Source organism: Globicephala melas, chromosome X (assembly GCF_963455315.2).
Source record: "Globicephala melas chromosome X, mGloMel1.2, whole genome shotgun sequence".
In the NCBI taxonomy this organism is placed as follows: domain Eukaryota; kingdom Metazoa; phylum Chordata; class Mammalia; order Artiodactyla; family Delphinidae; genus Globicephala; species Globicephala melas.
This window is the reverse complement of record NC_083335.1, coordinates 62615904-62629632: the sequence shown is the minus strand read 5'-3', so window position 1 is coordinate 62629632 and position 13729 is coordinate 62615904. Positions and strand designations below refer to the sequence as shown.

The following is a 13729-nucleotide window of genomic DNA, read 5'->3' as shown; positions in this document are numbered from 1 at the left end:
GAAAGTGGGTCTAGTTTTTTTATCTTATTACTTTTGACCCTGTGACTAATATTTTCTTAAAATAGAGAGTGAAACAAAGAGATAGAGAAAAAAAATCTGGAAACTTCTGTTTACCTACTTTCTTTTCCCTTTTTCTTCCATTCATACTTTCTTCCAAAAGCCACACTCTAGTACAATTTACTTCAATTACTCCAGATCTTTTAGATTTTAAATATTTGCAGCATTTTAAAAACTACATTGTATAGACCAACATAGTGTTGACAACTTTTTATTTTGCTAAGGAAATAGAATTTTAAAACACCAACAACAAAATACTATTCCCATGATTTCATAAAGGAAAGGCAATTTTTGTCGTGGGCACTCACTTTAAAATATCTTTTTATTTAAAAATCATTATAGATTAATAGAAAGTATCCCCCAAATTACAGAAAGATGCTGTATACCCTATAACCAATTCCCCCCTAATGATAAAATCTTGCAAAACTATAAAGCAATAGCAAAATGAGGAAACAAATATTGTTACAATCCACTGACTTTATTTAGAGCTCATCAGTTTTATGTGCTCTCATTTCTGTTTGTATAATTCTATGGAATTTTATCACAAGTGTAACTTTGTTTAACTACCACCATATTAACAGTATTAACAGTACTATCACTTTAAGGATCTTTTCTACTGTTGTCCTTTTATAAATGCAGCCACCCCTCCTCCCCATCTCTAACAACAGGAAATCACTAATCTGTTCTCAAACTCTACACTTTTGCATGTTGAAAATGTTATATAAATTGAATGATACAGTATGTAATCTATTGGCACTGGGATCTTTCATACAGCATAATGTCTTTAAGATCCAGTCAAGTTCATGTATGTATCAATAGCTTGTCCCCATCTATTGTTTTTGTTCTGTTTTGCCAATTTTAAATACATTTTTATTTAAGACATTGCATTTTCCACTTACAATACAGTGCTTGTAAAGTGCAATGTTATTTCCTTTCCCTGTGCACACATTCCATGTTCAAGTATCAAGAATGCCCAGTTTACTACAGCAGCTCAACTATAAAACTGCCATGGAATTTGCTACAAATTTGGCTCCTTCCATGTTGTGTTGAGCAATGCTAAACCTATGCTAGGCTGGCTTAATCAACCTCTTCAATGGTGGGCCCAGAGGAGGCACCACCAGACAGAGGAGCTCCACCACCAGGGAAGCCCCTGGGCATTCCACCTGACATTCTTCCTGGCATGCCTCCTGCAGTCTGGTACAGCTTGGTAATGATGGTGTTGCAGACTTTTTCCGGCTCCTTCTGCTGATGTTCAAATTCTTCCTTCTCTGTAGTCTGGTTCTTATCAAGCCAGTTGATTATTTAATTACACTTATCAAGAATCTTCTGTTTGTCCTCATCATTAATCTTGCCTTGAAGTTTCTCATCCTTAACAGTAGCTTTCATGTTGAAAGCATAAGATTCAAGAGAATTCTTTGAAGACAACTTATTCCGCTGCTTCTCATCTTCAGTTTTATACTTCTCTGCTTCCTGAACCATGCGTTCAATGTCTTCCTTGCTCAAATGGCCCTTGTCATTAGTGATGGTAATCTTGTTCTCTTTTCCTGTGCTCTTATCCGCAGTAGAGACATTGAGGATGCCATTGACATCAATATCGAAAGTGACTTCAATCTGAGGAACACCACGGGGGGCAAGAGGTATGCCTGTGATTTCAAACTTGCCAAGCAGGTTGTTATCCTTGGTCATGGCACACTCACCTTCATAAACCTGAATGAGTACACCGGGCTGGTTGTCCGAGTATGTTGTGAAGATCTGCATCTGCTTGCTGGGAATGGTGGTGTTGTGCTTGATGAGGACAATCATGACTCCACCAGCAGTTTCAATTCCAAGGGAAAGAGGAGTGACATCCAACAGCAGCAAGTCTTGAATATTTTCAGATTTGTCTCCAGATAAAATGGCTGCCTGGACAGCTGCACCATAAGCAAAAGCCTCATCAGGATTGATGATCTTATTAAGTTCTTTCCCACTGAAGAAGTCCTGTAGAAGTTTCCGAATTTTGGGGATGTGGGTTGAACCACCCACCAGGACAATATCATGGATCTGAGACTTGTCTAGTTTGGCATCCAGAAGGGCTTTCTCCACAGGGTCCAGTGTGCCACTGAACAGGTCAGCATTCAGTTCTTCAAATCGGGCATGGGTAATTGAGGTATAGAAGTCAATTCCTTCATAGAGGGAATCAATCTCAATACTGGCCTGGGTGCTGGAAGAGAGAGTGCACTTAGCATGCTCAGAAGCAGTATGAAGGCGATGGACAGTCCTCTTGTTCTCACTGATGTCCTTCTTGTGCTTGCACTTGAATTCTGCAATAAAATGGTTGACCATCCGGTTGTCAAAGTCTTCTCCACCTAAGTGGGTATCTCCAGCTGTAGATTTGACCTCAAAGATTCCATCCTCAATAGTGAGGATTGACACATCAAAAGTGCCACCACATATATCAAAGATCAGCACATTTCTTTCTGCTCCAACCTTTTTGTCTAAGCTATAGGCAATAGCAGCAGCAGTTGGCTCACTGATAATTCTAAGTACACTGAGCCCAGCAATAGTTCCAGCATCTTTGGTAGCCTGACACTGAGAATCATTAAAGTAAGCAGGTACTGTAACAACAGCATCGGTAACAGTCTTCCCAAGGTAGGCTTCTGCTATTTCCTTCATCTTTGTCAAAACCATGGATGACACCTCCTCTGGATAAAAACTTTTTGTCTCTCCCTTGTATTCTACTTGAACTTCAGGCCTGCCTGCATCATTCACCACCACCATGAAGGGCCAATGCTTCATATCAGACTGGACAACAGCATCATTAAATTTTCGTCCAATGAGGCATTTGGCATCAAAGTGTTAGTGGGATTCATTGCAACTTGGTTCTTTGCAGCATCACCGATCAATCGTTCGGTATCATTAAAGGCGACATAGCTTGGTGTAGTTCTGTTCCCCTGATCATTGGCAATTATTTACACATTTCTGTGCTGGAAGACACCCACACAAGAATGGGTGGTGCCAAGATCAATGCCAACTGCAGGTCCCTTAGACATGGTTGCTGGAGCGCAGGCCCGGGTCCACTGAAGGAGAAAACAGCAACCTATAGAGCTGCCGCTGCGTTCAACGAGAAACCCCATCTATTGTTGAGTATGGATGTACCATGTACCACAGTTTATTTAACTACTCACCTATTGAAATATATTTTGGTAGTTTTCAGTTTGGAGCTACTACAGATGAAGCTACTATAAACATTTATGTAACACTTTCATTTATCTGAGATAAACGCTGAAGAATGCATTTGCTGCATCATAAGGTAGTTGTAGGTTTAGTTTTTTTGTTTGTTTCTTTCTTTCTTTGCTTGATTTTGTTTTTAAATTCCCTTTCATTCCTGAAGGATATTTTGCTAGATATAAAATTTACAGTTGACAATTCTTTTATTTCAGTACTTGAGAAGCATTGTGTCACTTCTTTCTGGCCTTCATGACTTTACATGAGAAATCTGTTGTCAATAGAATTTGTGTTTCCATATAGGTAATGCATTATTTCTCTCGGGTTGATTTCAAGATATATATATTTTTATCTTTGGCTTTCAGAATTTAATTCTGATGTGTCTTGGCATATATTTATTTGAGTTTATCCTATTTAGGGTTTTCTAAGCTTCTTGGGTCTCTATGTTTATGATTTTTGCTAAGTTAAAGAAGTTTTCTGCCATTTGTTCTTTGAATATTTTTATTCCATTCTCTGATGCTGATGATATTACTGTTACCTCTTTCATTGTATTCCCATAGGTCCTCTAGACTCTTTTTATTCTCACTTTGTTTTTTCTCTGTTATTAACATTGGGTAAATTCTATTGATCTGTCCTTAAATTCACTGATTTTATGCTCTGTCATTTCCAATCTACCATTAATCCCATCTGCTGATTTTTTTCAAATTCAGTTACCTTATTTTCTATTTTTATAATTTACCTTTGGTATTTTTATATCTTCTATTTCTTTGCTGAAATTTCCTTTTTTTTTTCATTTGTTTCAAATGTGTTCCTGATTGCTCACAGAAAACACTTTTTTGGAAAGATGAATTAAAATCCTTGTCAGATAATTCCAACATCTGTCATGTAAGTATTGACATTTCTTGCCTTTCTTTTCTTGTTCAAGTTGTGATTGTCCTGGTTCTTAATAAAATGAATGATCTCTATTGTATCCTAGGCATTTTGGGTATTTTGTCTTGAGACTTAGGATTTTGTTTAATCTTTTTAGCAGGGAGTCATCCTAATTAGGTGTAGCACACAGATCTGGGGAGGGGTTAGAAATTGTTACCTGCTATGCTCCACTGTTACAACCCCATAAAAATATGTAGTGCTGACTCACACCATCTCATTGAAAACGTGTGAGTTGTAAGCTCTGTCCCCGTGCCTAAACCAGAAATAATAGTAGTGGAAGAATTATATCACTTAGCCCACATCTCGCAGCCTGATCCACCTTGTTAATGCTGGATGGTAATGAAGGTTTAGCTCCCAACTAGGCTCTGCTGACAGAGTGGGGTGCATGGAATGGAGTGCCAACTAGTCTCTCTTAAAACCACTTTATTCACTTTCATTGTTGCTGAATGTAGGTGAAGACTCATCTCCCTTTGGTACCCTGCTGAAACAGGGGTGAGTGAGAAAGCAGAGTGCCAACTAGCCTGCCTCACCTCTGTAAGTCTTGTTGTTGCTGGCTGGTGTGGCATCCGAGCTCCCTGCTGGATTCCCTCATGACTACCATGGTAAGAGAGTTGGAAGCACTGCCTTCTGCCACCACGTGGTGGATGGAAGATCAGCTTTCTGCTCAACCCTGCCAAAATTAATTTGGTGGGGGATTCTGAGAGAAGCCTGCTTCCACCAAGCTGAGGATGAAAATCAGATCCTTGCTTTGCCCACAACCAGTCAGGGGAAACAAACCACCAGACCCTGTTCCTACAGGAAGGAGGAGGTGGGCAGATAAGGTCCATTCAGCCTGCCTTGATTTGAGGTGGGGGGTTATAGAATGCTAGATTTTCCATCAGTATTTGTCAGGATTAGGTCGTGTACTATGTATTTTTTCTCTGTTCTGTTAGGCTATGCTTTTTCCAGTCTTTTGGATAAGGGGAACAGTTTTTTTTCTTCAGCTGTGCTCATCGGTGACTTTGAATTGAGGGCCTCTCCACTTTCCCATTCAGGATATATGGGAGGCAAAAGGAAATCCACTACATCATTACTAAAATCTCATGTCCCTAGCCAGTCCGCTCTCTCTTCCCATCATTCAGAGTCTGCTTACAACTTTTTTCTGTTTTGTTACAACTAGGGAATTTATTTGCAAGAGGAAGCACTAGGGAGAAATAGGATTCCCATCTTGGCAGACCTGGAAGTTAGAAAGGCAATTTTAACACCAAAAGGAGTTGAAAGGACATAATCTCAGAATAAATGATAGTCCTTCAAAAGAAAGGAAGCTAGAAATCATACATTGAAATATAAAATTAATATGTCCCTCTTTTTTTCTCATTTCATCAAGGCCTACTAAAATCCTAGTTATTAACCAGCATGCAGACCTATGTTTGACAAGATTGGTTTAAGGTATATCACATGTGTTCATACAACTTTGGCTTTTTAAGCTGTCCAAATAAGTTGGATGGTTTGAGGATCACAGATAAAAAAACTCTCTATATACAAATGTTTCCCCCACTGTCTTAAGAGTAAGAATCTAGATGACACATAGATAGATAGATAGATAGATAGATAGATAGATAGATACTATTAAATTGTATAACTTCCATGCATCTCATATTGTATGATAGGAATACCCTATAAAATAGACATGGAAAGTGAAATTAAACTAGCTACGCAAGAAGTTCTTTAAAATATATATTTGTAAGATGGTCATGAAGAACCTAAGGGCAGGATGGGAATAAAGATGCAGATCCACTAAAGGATGGACTTGAGAACACGGGGAGGGGGAAGGGTAAGCTGGGACAAAGTGAGAGAATGGCATGGACATATATACACTACCAAATGTAAAATAGATAGCTAGTGGGAAGCAGCCTCAGAGAACAGGGAGATCAGCTCGGTGCTTTGTGACCATCTAGAGGGGTGGGATAGGGAGGGTGGGAGAGAGGGAGATGCAAGAGGGAAGAGATATGGGGATATATGTATATGTATAGCTGATTCACTTTGTTATAAAGAAGAAACTACCACACCATTGTGAAGCAATTATTCTCCAATACAGATGTTCAAAAAATGCTTTTTATAAAATAAATTTTTGTTATTTTTTGCCAGCTTTTAAAGATTGAAGTTTTTCTTATATTACAAAGCAGCATAATCTCAGAATTTATTAAAAAAAGAAGAATTCACAATCCAGGTGATTTCATTTGGTAGTTATTTCCAGTAATATAATTTCTACAACAATCTCCAGTTACCTTTGGTAAGGCGACTTCCTAAGCACACAGTGTAATTTTTCATAAATTTAACCATAAATAATATTAAGTGATAATACAGGAACCAAGAAGTGTTATTAATCAAGACCAAATAAGAAAATAAAAAGAGAACTATATTCATGAAGTTGTGTGCTGAGTATTTTAGAAAACATTAATTTCTGTACTACAAACACACAGGAGATCTAGAATAAGATGCATTTTATAAACAGTACAAAGTCCATAAGGAAAAATTTTATAGGATCTTATTGATTTCCCATATAAAGGAGTTAGTGGTTAACAATTTTCAGGATTGCTCTTTTATAAGATTTTTTTTAAGCCTGGCTAAGATATTCACTCCTAAGTAAAGGCAGGCCAGTCTGGATGAGTAATTCATTGACACCACCCTTTTTTCTACACTTATACATTTTGGGGGGATCTTTGACTCAGATGTTACTCTTCATTTATAAATTTCAAATTTCATCTATTTCATGAACCTCCACTGAAGCTCAATGTATCCACTAATTTGGCACTTACATACTACTTTCTGGCATCTCTTGTATTGAGATGTATTGATATTTCTGTCTTGTATTATTTATTAATTATCAAAATATTTTTAGCATCTTGATGGGTGTTACTTCTTCAACTAAAAATAAGCTTTTAAGGGTAGGGATCAGGTCATATATCTCTGTATTGTCCACAGTGGTAGACCTAAGGTCATAATAGAAAACTTTTATTGAACACTTACTATGTGTCAGAAACTGTGCTACATACTTTATATGTATTATGCAATTTAATTCTCAAAAAAACACCCTGTGAAAGAGGGTATTGTAACTAATTACATTTTACAGATAGAGAGATAAAGTGAAGGGAGGTCAAGAAACTTGTACACAACCATACAGCTGATAAATCATCTCATAGTAGTATCTAACAGATTAAAAACCATATATTATATTGCTCCCCACACAGTGAGTTCTTATATATAACTTTATGAAGGAATGAATGAAATTGATTCCTAATAATTCAACCTTCTAAAACCCTTAGATAAAATAACCTAACTGGGATGCAAAAGTACTTGATTGATTCAGTGAATTCAGTTTAAAAATGTCGAAACAATTTTAAAAATTAGTTTAATTTGTTCAGTGCTAAGCAGACAAACAAAAATGGATTGACTGGGGCTTCCCTGGTGGCGCAGTGGTTGAGAGTCTGCCTGCCAGTGTAGGGGACATGGGTTCGTGCCCCAGTCCGAGAAGATCCCACATGCCGCAGAGCGGCTGGGCCTGTGAGCCATGGCCGCTGGGCCTGCGCGTCCGGAGCCAGTGCTCCACAACGGGAGAGGCCACAGCAGTGAAAGGCCCGCGTACCACAAAAGAAAAAAGAAAAAAAATGGATTGACTGAACTTTTCACTATTTGTGCTAAAATTTTGAGTTATAACTCAATGTAAAATTTAATTAAATAAGAAAATTGCAAATATTTTAAAACAGTAAGAAAATAAATATTCTATTCTGACTATTGGGGGGGGGAGCAAGCAGAAGTAGAATTCAAACCTAACCTTCTCCAAAAGCTGTGCTAAAATTTATTTAATATATCTACTGTGATGTATGTGTTTTACAGATACAACCAAAGTCTTAACAATCATTGCTTTGAGAGTGATAATACTACATCTGTACACTTTTCCTCTTTCTACTTTTTCTATTTTTTAAATATACTTAAATGAGCATGTGTTATTTTTACAATTATAGACAAAATTTTAACGTCTTTTTTTTTTGAGGTAAAGAAAAATGTCAGACCAAGTTTTTCAAAAGAGAAAGGGTTAAATGATGTTCAGAATCATTGGACAATCAGCTTCAAAATGAGCTAACAAAGCTTAGTTTAGGTCAATTGAAAAAATTAAATATAAATTTATTCAAAATATTTTATCCTTCCAGCAGCAGCTTAATATCACAGATACTTTCCATGTGAATGATGAGTCTATATGCTCTTGGCCTTTAGATTTACCCTAACTTGAAGATCTTATGGAAAAACCTAAACGAACTTCTTGGCCAGCCAAATATTTCTTCACAGAGATATACCAAATGTTTTGGAAATTATCGTATATGAATTATTTGATGATTCAGAAAATACACTGGAGCAGGCTATATCTAATGGAAAACTATACAGACACTGCTCCTATCAATTTAGAATCAGAACCACCCCAGAGACTAAAGTCAATCACTTCAGGAGGCCAGAGATAATATTCAGAGTATAAATAGCTTTGCTTTATATTCTTGTCCATGAACATTTAATCTTGCAAACATAAGGGGACAAACCAGGGTGCTTATAAGTACTTATTTTTAACTAATAAGTACTTTTTTTTTTTTTTTTTTTTTTGCGGTACATGGGCCTCTCACTGCTGTGGCCTCTCCCGTTGTGGAGCACAGGCTCCGGACACGCAGGCTCAGCGGCCATGGCTCACGGGCCTAGCCGCTCCGCGGCATGTGGGATCTTCCCGGTCCGGGGCACGAACCCGCGTCCCCTGCATCGGCAGGCGGACTCTCAACCACTGTGCCACCAGGGAAGCCCAATAAGTACTTTTTATTTCCACCCCTAAGATTCTGTTTTCTGTTCCAGAAAGCATATTGAATCCTTGGAGCTTTAAGTTGTGTTTTGATTGTTTTAATTTTTTTTAACAATTAGTTATGGGATTGTGATTGCATTATCAAGCAATACTTCAAAGAATGATTCAACTAAAAAATAAATGCTCAGTTAGGATAAATTACCACCATATGGCATGTATACTACAGTCAAGATCATGAAGCCCTAATAATAAGCCTTTGGCACAGAAATAATTTACCTAAAATGGAAATATAAGCATTCTTTTGGTTCATTGTTTTAACATTAATGACAGCTCTTATTAGACTAGTTAAACCTTAACATTACTATATTACTAAATGATAAATCCTTTTAAAATGAAAAGAAAACCTCATAGCAGGTATTTTAAACAGATTTGTAGAGGTAACAACTTATATACCACAAAATGCATGCATTTAAAGTGTACAATTCAATGTTTTTTGTATATTCATACAGTTACGTGACCATCTACACAGCTGAATTTTAGAACATATTCATCACCCTAAAAAGAAAGCCTGTACCCATAAGCTGTTACTGCCAATTAACCTAGACACCCCTGCCAGGCCTGGGCAAGAAACAATCTACTTTCTGTCTCTGTATTTGTATACTCTGAATATTTCCTATAAATAGAAACATACAATACTTGGTCTTTTGTGATGAACTTCTTTCACTTAGAATGTTTTCAAGGTTCTCCATGTTGTAGTATGTATCATAACTTCCTTTTATGGTGAAATATTATTCCTATGTATACATAAATAATAATTTGTTTATCCATTTTTCAGTTGATGGACATTGGATGTGTTTCCACTTTATAGCTATTGAGAACAATGCTACTATGAATACTCTTGCACAAGCTTTTCTGTGGGTATGAGTTGTCATTTATTTTCTCTGTGTATCTAGATGTAGAATTGCTGAGTCATATAGTAACGCTATATTTAACATTTAGAGGAACTTCCTAACTGTTTTCCAAAGAGTCTTCACCATTTAACATTTCTACCAGCACTGTATTATGGCTCAGTTTCCCTACATCATTACCAACACTTGTTATTGACTATCTTTTGCTTTATAGCCATTTTAGTGTGTGGTAAATGGTATCTGCTGGTAGTTTTTTTTTTTTTTTTTGTGGTACGCGGGCCTCTCACCAATGTGGCCTCTCCCGCTGCGGAGCACAGGCTCCGGACACGCAGGCTCAGCGGCCATGGCTCACGGGCCCAGTCGCTCCACGGCACATGGGATCCTCCCGGTTCGGGGCACAAACCCGTGTCCCCTGCATCAGCAGGTGGACTCTCAACCACTGCACCACCAGGGAAGCCCCTGCTGGTAGTTTTGAGTTGCAGTACCCTGATGACTAATAACGTTCAGCACCTTTCATGCCCTTATTGGACATTTGCTTATCTCCTTTGGAGAGAAGTCTATTCAAATCATTCGCCCATTTTTAAATGGATTATCTGCATTTTTATTGTTGAGTGTGTACTATATTACTAAATGATAATATGTAACAGTTCTTTACATATACTGTATTCAAGACTATTATCAGATATACAATGTGAAAATAATATCTCCCATTGTGTAGGCTCTCTTTTTACTCTCTTGATGGTGTTCTTTGAAGCTCAAAAGTTTTTTTTTTAATTTTGATAAACTCCAATTGCACTGATTATTTTTAGATTGCTTGTATTTTTGGTGTTACACCTAAAGAAACCACTTCAAATTCAAGATTTCAAAGATTTATTCCTATGTTTTCTTTTAAGAGTTTTATGACTTCTGGAATGACATTTAAGTTTATGACATATTTTGAGTTAAGTTTTGCATATAGTGCAGTGTAGGGGCACAACTTTATTCTTTTGCATGTAGATATCCAATAGTTCCAGCACCATTTGTTGAAAATACTATTTTCTCCCATTGGGTTGCTATGGAATCTCTGTCAAAAATAAATTTACCATAAATGTAATTATATTCTATTCCATTTATCTATTCATCAATTCTATTCCCTTTGCTTATGGCAGGGCCACATTTTGTTGATTACCATAACTTTATAAAAAGTTTTGAAACCAGTAAGTGTTGGTCTTCCAAACTTATTCTTCTTTTTACAGATTATTTTGGATATTTTAGGTCCTTTGAGTTTCCACATGAATTTCAGGGGCAGCTTGTCAGTTACTGTAAGGACGCCAACCGGGATTCTCATGAACAGTACATTGAATCTGCAGACAAGTTTGAGGAGTATTGCAGTCTTAATAATATTAAATTTTTCAATCAATTAATATGAAATATCTTTATATTTATTTGGTTGTCTTTAGTTTCTTTCAACAATATTTTGTAGTTTTCAGTGTACAAGTCTTGTAATTCTTGTATTAAATTTATTCCTAAATATTTATTCTTTTGATGCTATCACAAATGTAATTCTTTTTTTAATTTAATTTTTAGATTGTTCATTGCTAGTATATAGAATAAAAATTTTTGTAAAATTTTATCTTGCATTCTGCAATCTTGCTGAACTTTTTATTAGTCATAGTAGTTTTTAGTGGAGTCTTTATATATTTCTGTGTACAAGATTGAGAAATCTGCAAATTGAGATCATGTATTTCCCTTCAAAACTGTTTTTTAAAATATATTTTCATTACCTAATTACTTTGACAATAATAATCTCAAGAAATATGTAATGTAAGAGGTGGGAGTGGACATCCATGTCTTGATTCTGAACTTAGTGGAAAGCTCTCAGTCTATAGCCATACAGTACGATTTTAATCGTGATTTTTTTTCATAAATGCATTTCATCAGGTTAAGGAAGTTCCCTTCTATTCAAAGATTGTCAATAGTTTTAACTTAAAAGTGTGTCAGATTTGGGAGGATGGGAGGTAGATGCAAGAGGGAAGGGATATGGGGATATAAGTATACTTATAGCTGATTCACTTTGTTCTATAGCAGAAACTAACATGACAATGTAAAACAACTATACTCCAATAAAGATGTTAAAAAAAATGTGTGTCAGATTTTGTCCAGTTCTTCTTCTGAATCTATTGAGATGATCATTTGTATCTTGTCCTTCATTCTATAGGTGTATTACATTAGTGGATTTTTAGATGTTAAACCATCCTTGCATTCCTGGAATAAATCCCCCATGGATATGTTGTGTAATCTTTTTATACATGTTACTGTATTTAGTTTGTTATTTTATTGAGAATTGCTCTGTCTGAATTCATGAGGGATATCGGTCTGTATACTTTTGTGTTATCATTTTCTGGTTATGGTATTAAAGGAAGTAAATGCTAATAGAAAGAATTGGGAAAAGCTGCATTCTCTTGTATATATTGGAAGACCGTGTGGATAATTGGAATTAATTCATATTTTTTTCAGTTTTATTAATATATATCGACATATAATGCTGTGTAAAGTTAAGATGTACAGTGTGATGATCTAATGCACTTATATATTGCAATATGATTACAATGGTAGTGTTAGTTAACACCTCTATTATGTCACATAATTATCATTTCTTTTCTGTGGTGATAACATTTAAGATTTACTCTCTTAGCAACTTTCAAGTATATAATACTGTATTGGTAACTATAATCACAATGTTGTACATTAGATATTCAGAAATTGTTCACCTTCTACCTGGAAGTATGTACTCATTGACCAACTCCCCATACTCCAGCCCCTGGTAACCATTATTTAATCTCTTTTTCTGAATTGGACTTTTTACATTCCACATATAAGTGAAATCATGCAGTATTTGTCTTTTCCTGACTGATTTACTTCATGTAGCAAAATGCCCTCAAGGTACATATATGTTGTTGCAAATGGCAGGATTTCCTTCTTTTTTATGGCTAAATAATATATTTGTATATATTACATTATATTATATTATATTATATTATATTATATTATCACTTCTTCTTTTCCATTCATCTGTTTGTGGATGCTTAGGTTGTTTTCATATCTTGGCAATTATGAATAATATTTCAATAAACATGGGACTGCAGATCTCTTTGATGCCCTCTTTTCATTTCTTTTGGATATACATCTAGAAGTGGAATTGCTGGATCACATGGTATCTCTATTTTTAAATTTGTGTTGAACTTCTGTAATGTTTCCATAGTAGCTAAATAAATTTGCAATCCCACTTATAGTGTACCAGTGTTCCCTTATCTCCATATCCTAAAGAACACTTATTATCTCTTGTCTTCCTGATGATAGTCATTTTAATAGTTATGAGGTAATATCTCATCATGGTTTTATTTGTGTTTCCCTGATGATTAGCAATGATTGAGCATCTTTTCATGTACCTGTTGGACATTTGGATATCTTCCTTGGAAAAATGTTTATTCAGTCTCTCTGCCCACTTTTTAATCATATTGTTTTTTACTGAGTTTATATATTGCAGGTATTAACCCTTTATCAACTCTATGGTTTGCAAATATTTTTCTCATTTCATTAAGTTGACTTTTCATTTGTTTGTTTTTGTTTTGTTTCCTTTTGCTTTTTGTTCTGTGCAGAAACTTTTAAAATTGTATGTAGTCTCACTTATTGATTTTTTACATTTGTTGTTTGTTCTTCTGGTGTCATATCCAAAAATCATTGCTAAGACCAATATCAGGGAGCCTCCCATGTGTTTTCTACTGGCAGTTTTATGATAGATCTTATGTTTAAGTCTTTAATCCATTTTGAG

General features: G+C 35.8%; 1 pseudogene; it reads right to left on the bottom strand.

Moving 5' to 3' along the window:
* Positions 1-931: 931 nt before the first annotated feature.
* LOC115848257 (heat shock cognate 71 kDa protein pseudogene) lies at positions 932-3152 on the bottom strand (annotated as a pseudogene).
* Positions 3153-13729: the final 10577 nt, after the last annotated feature.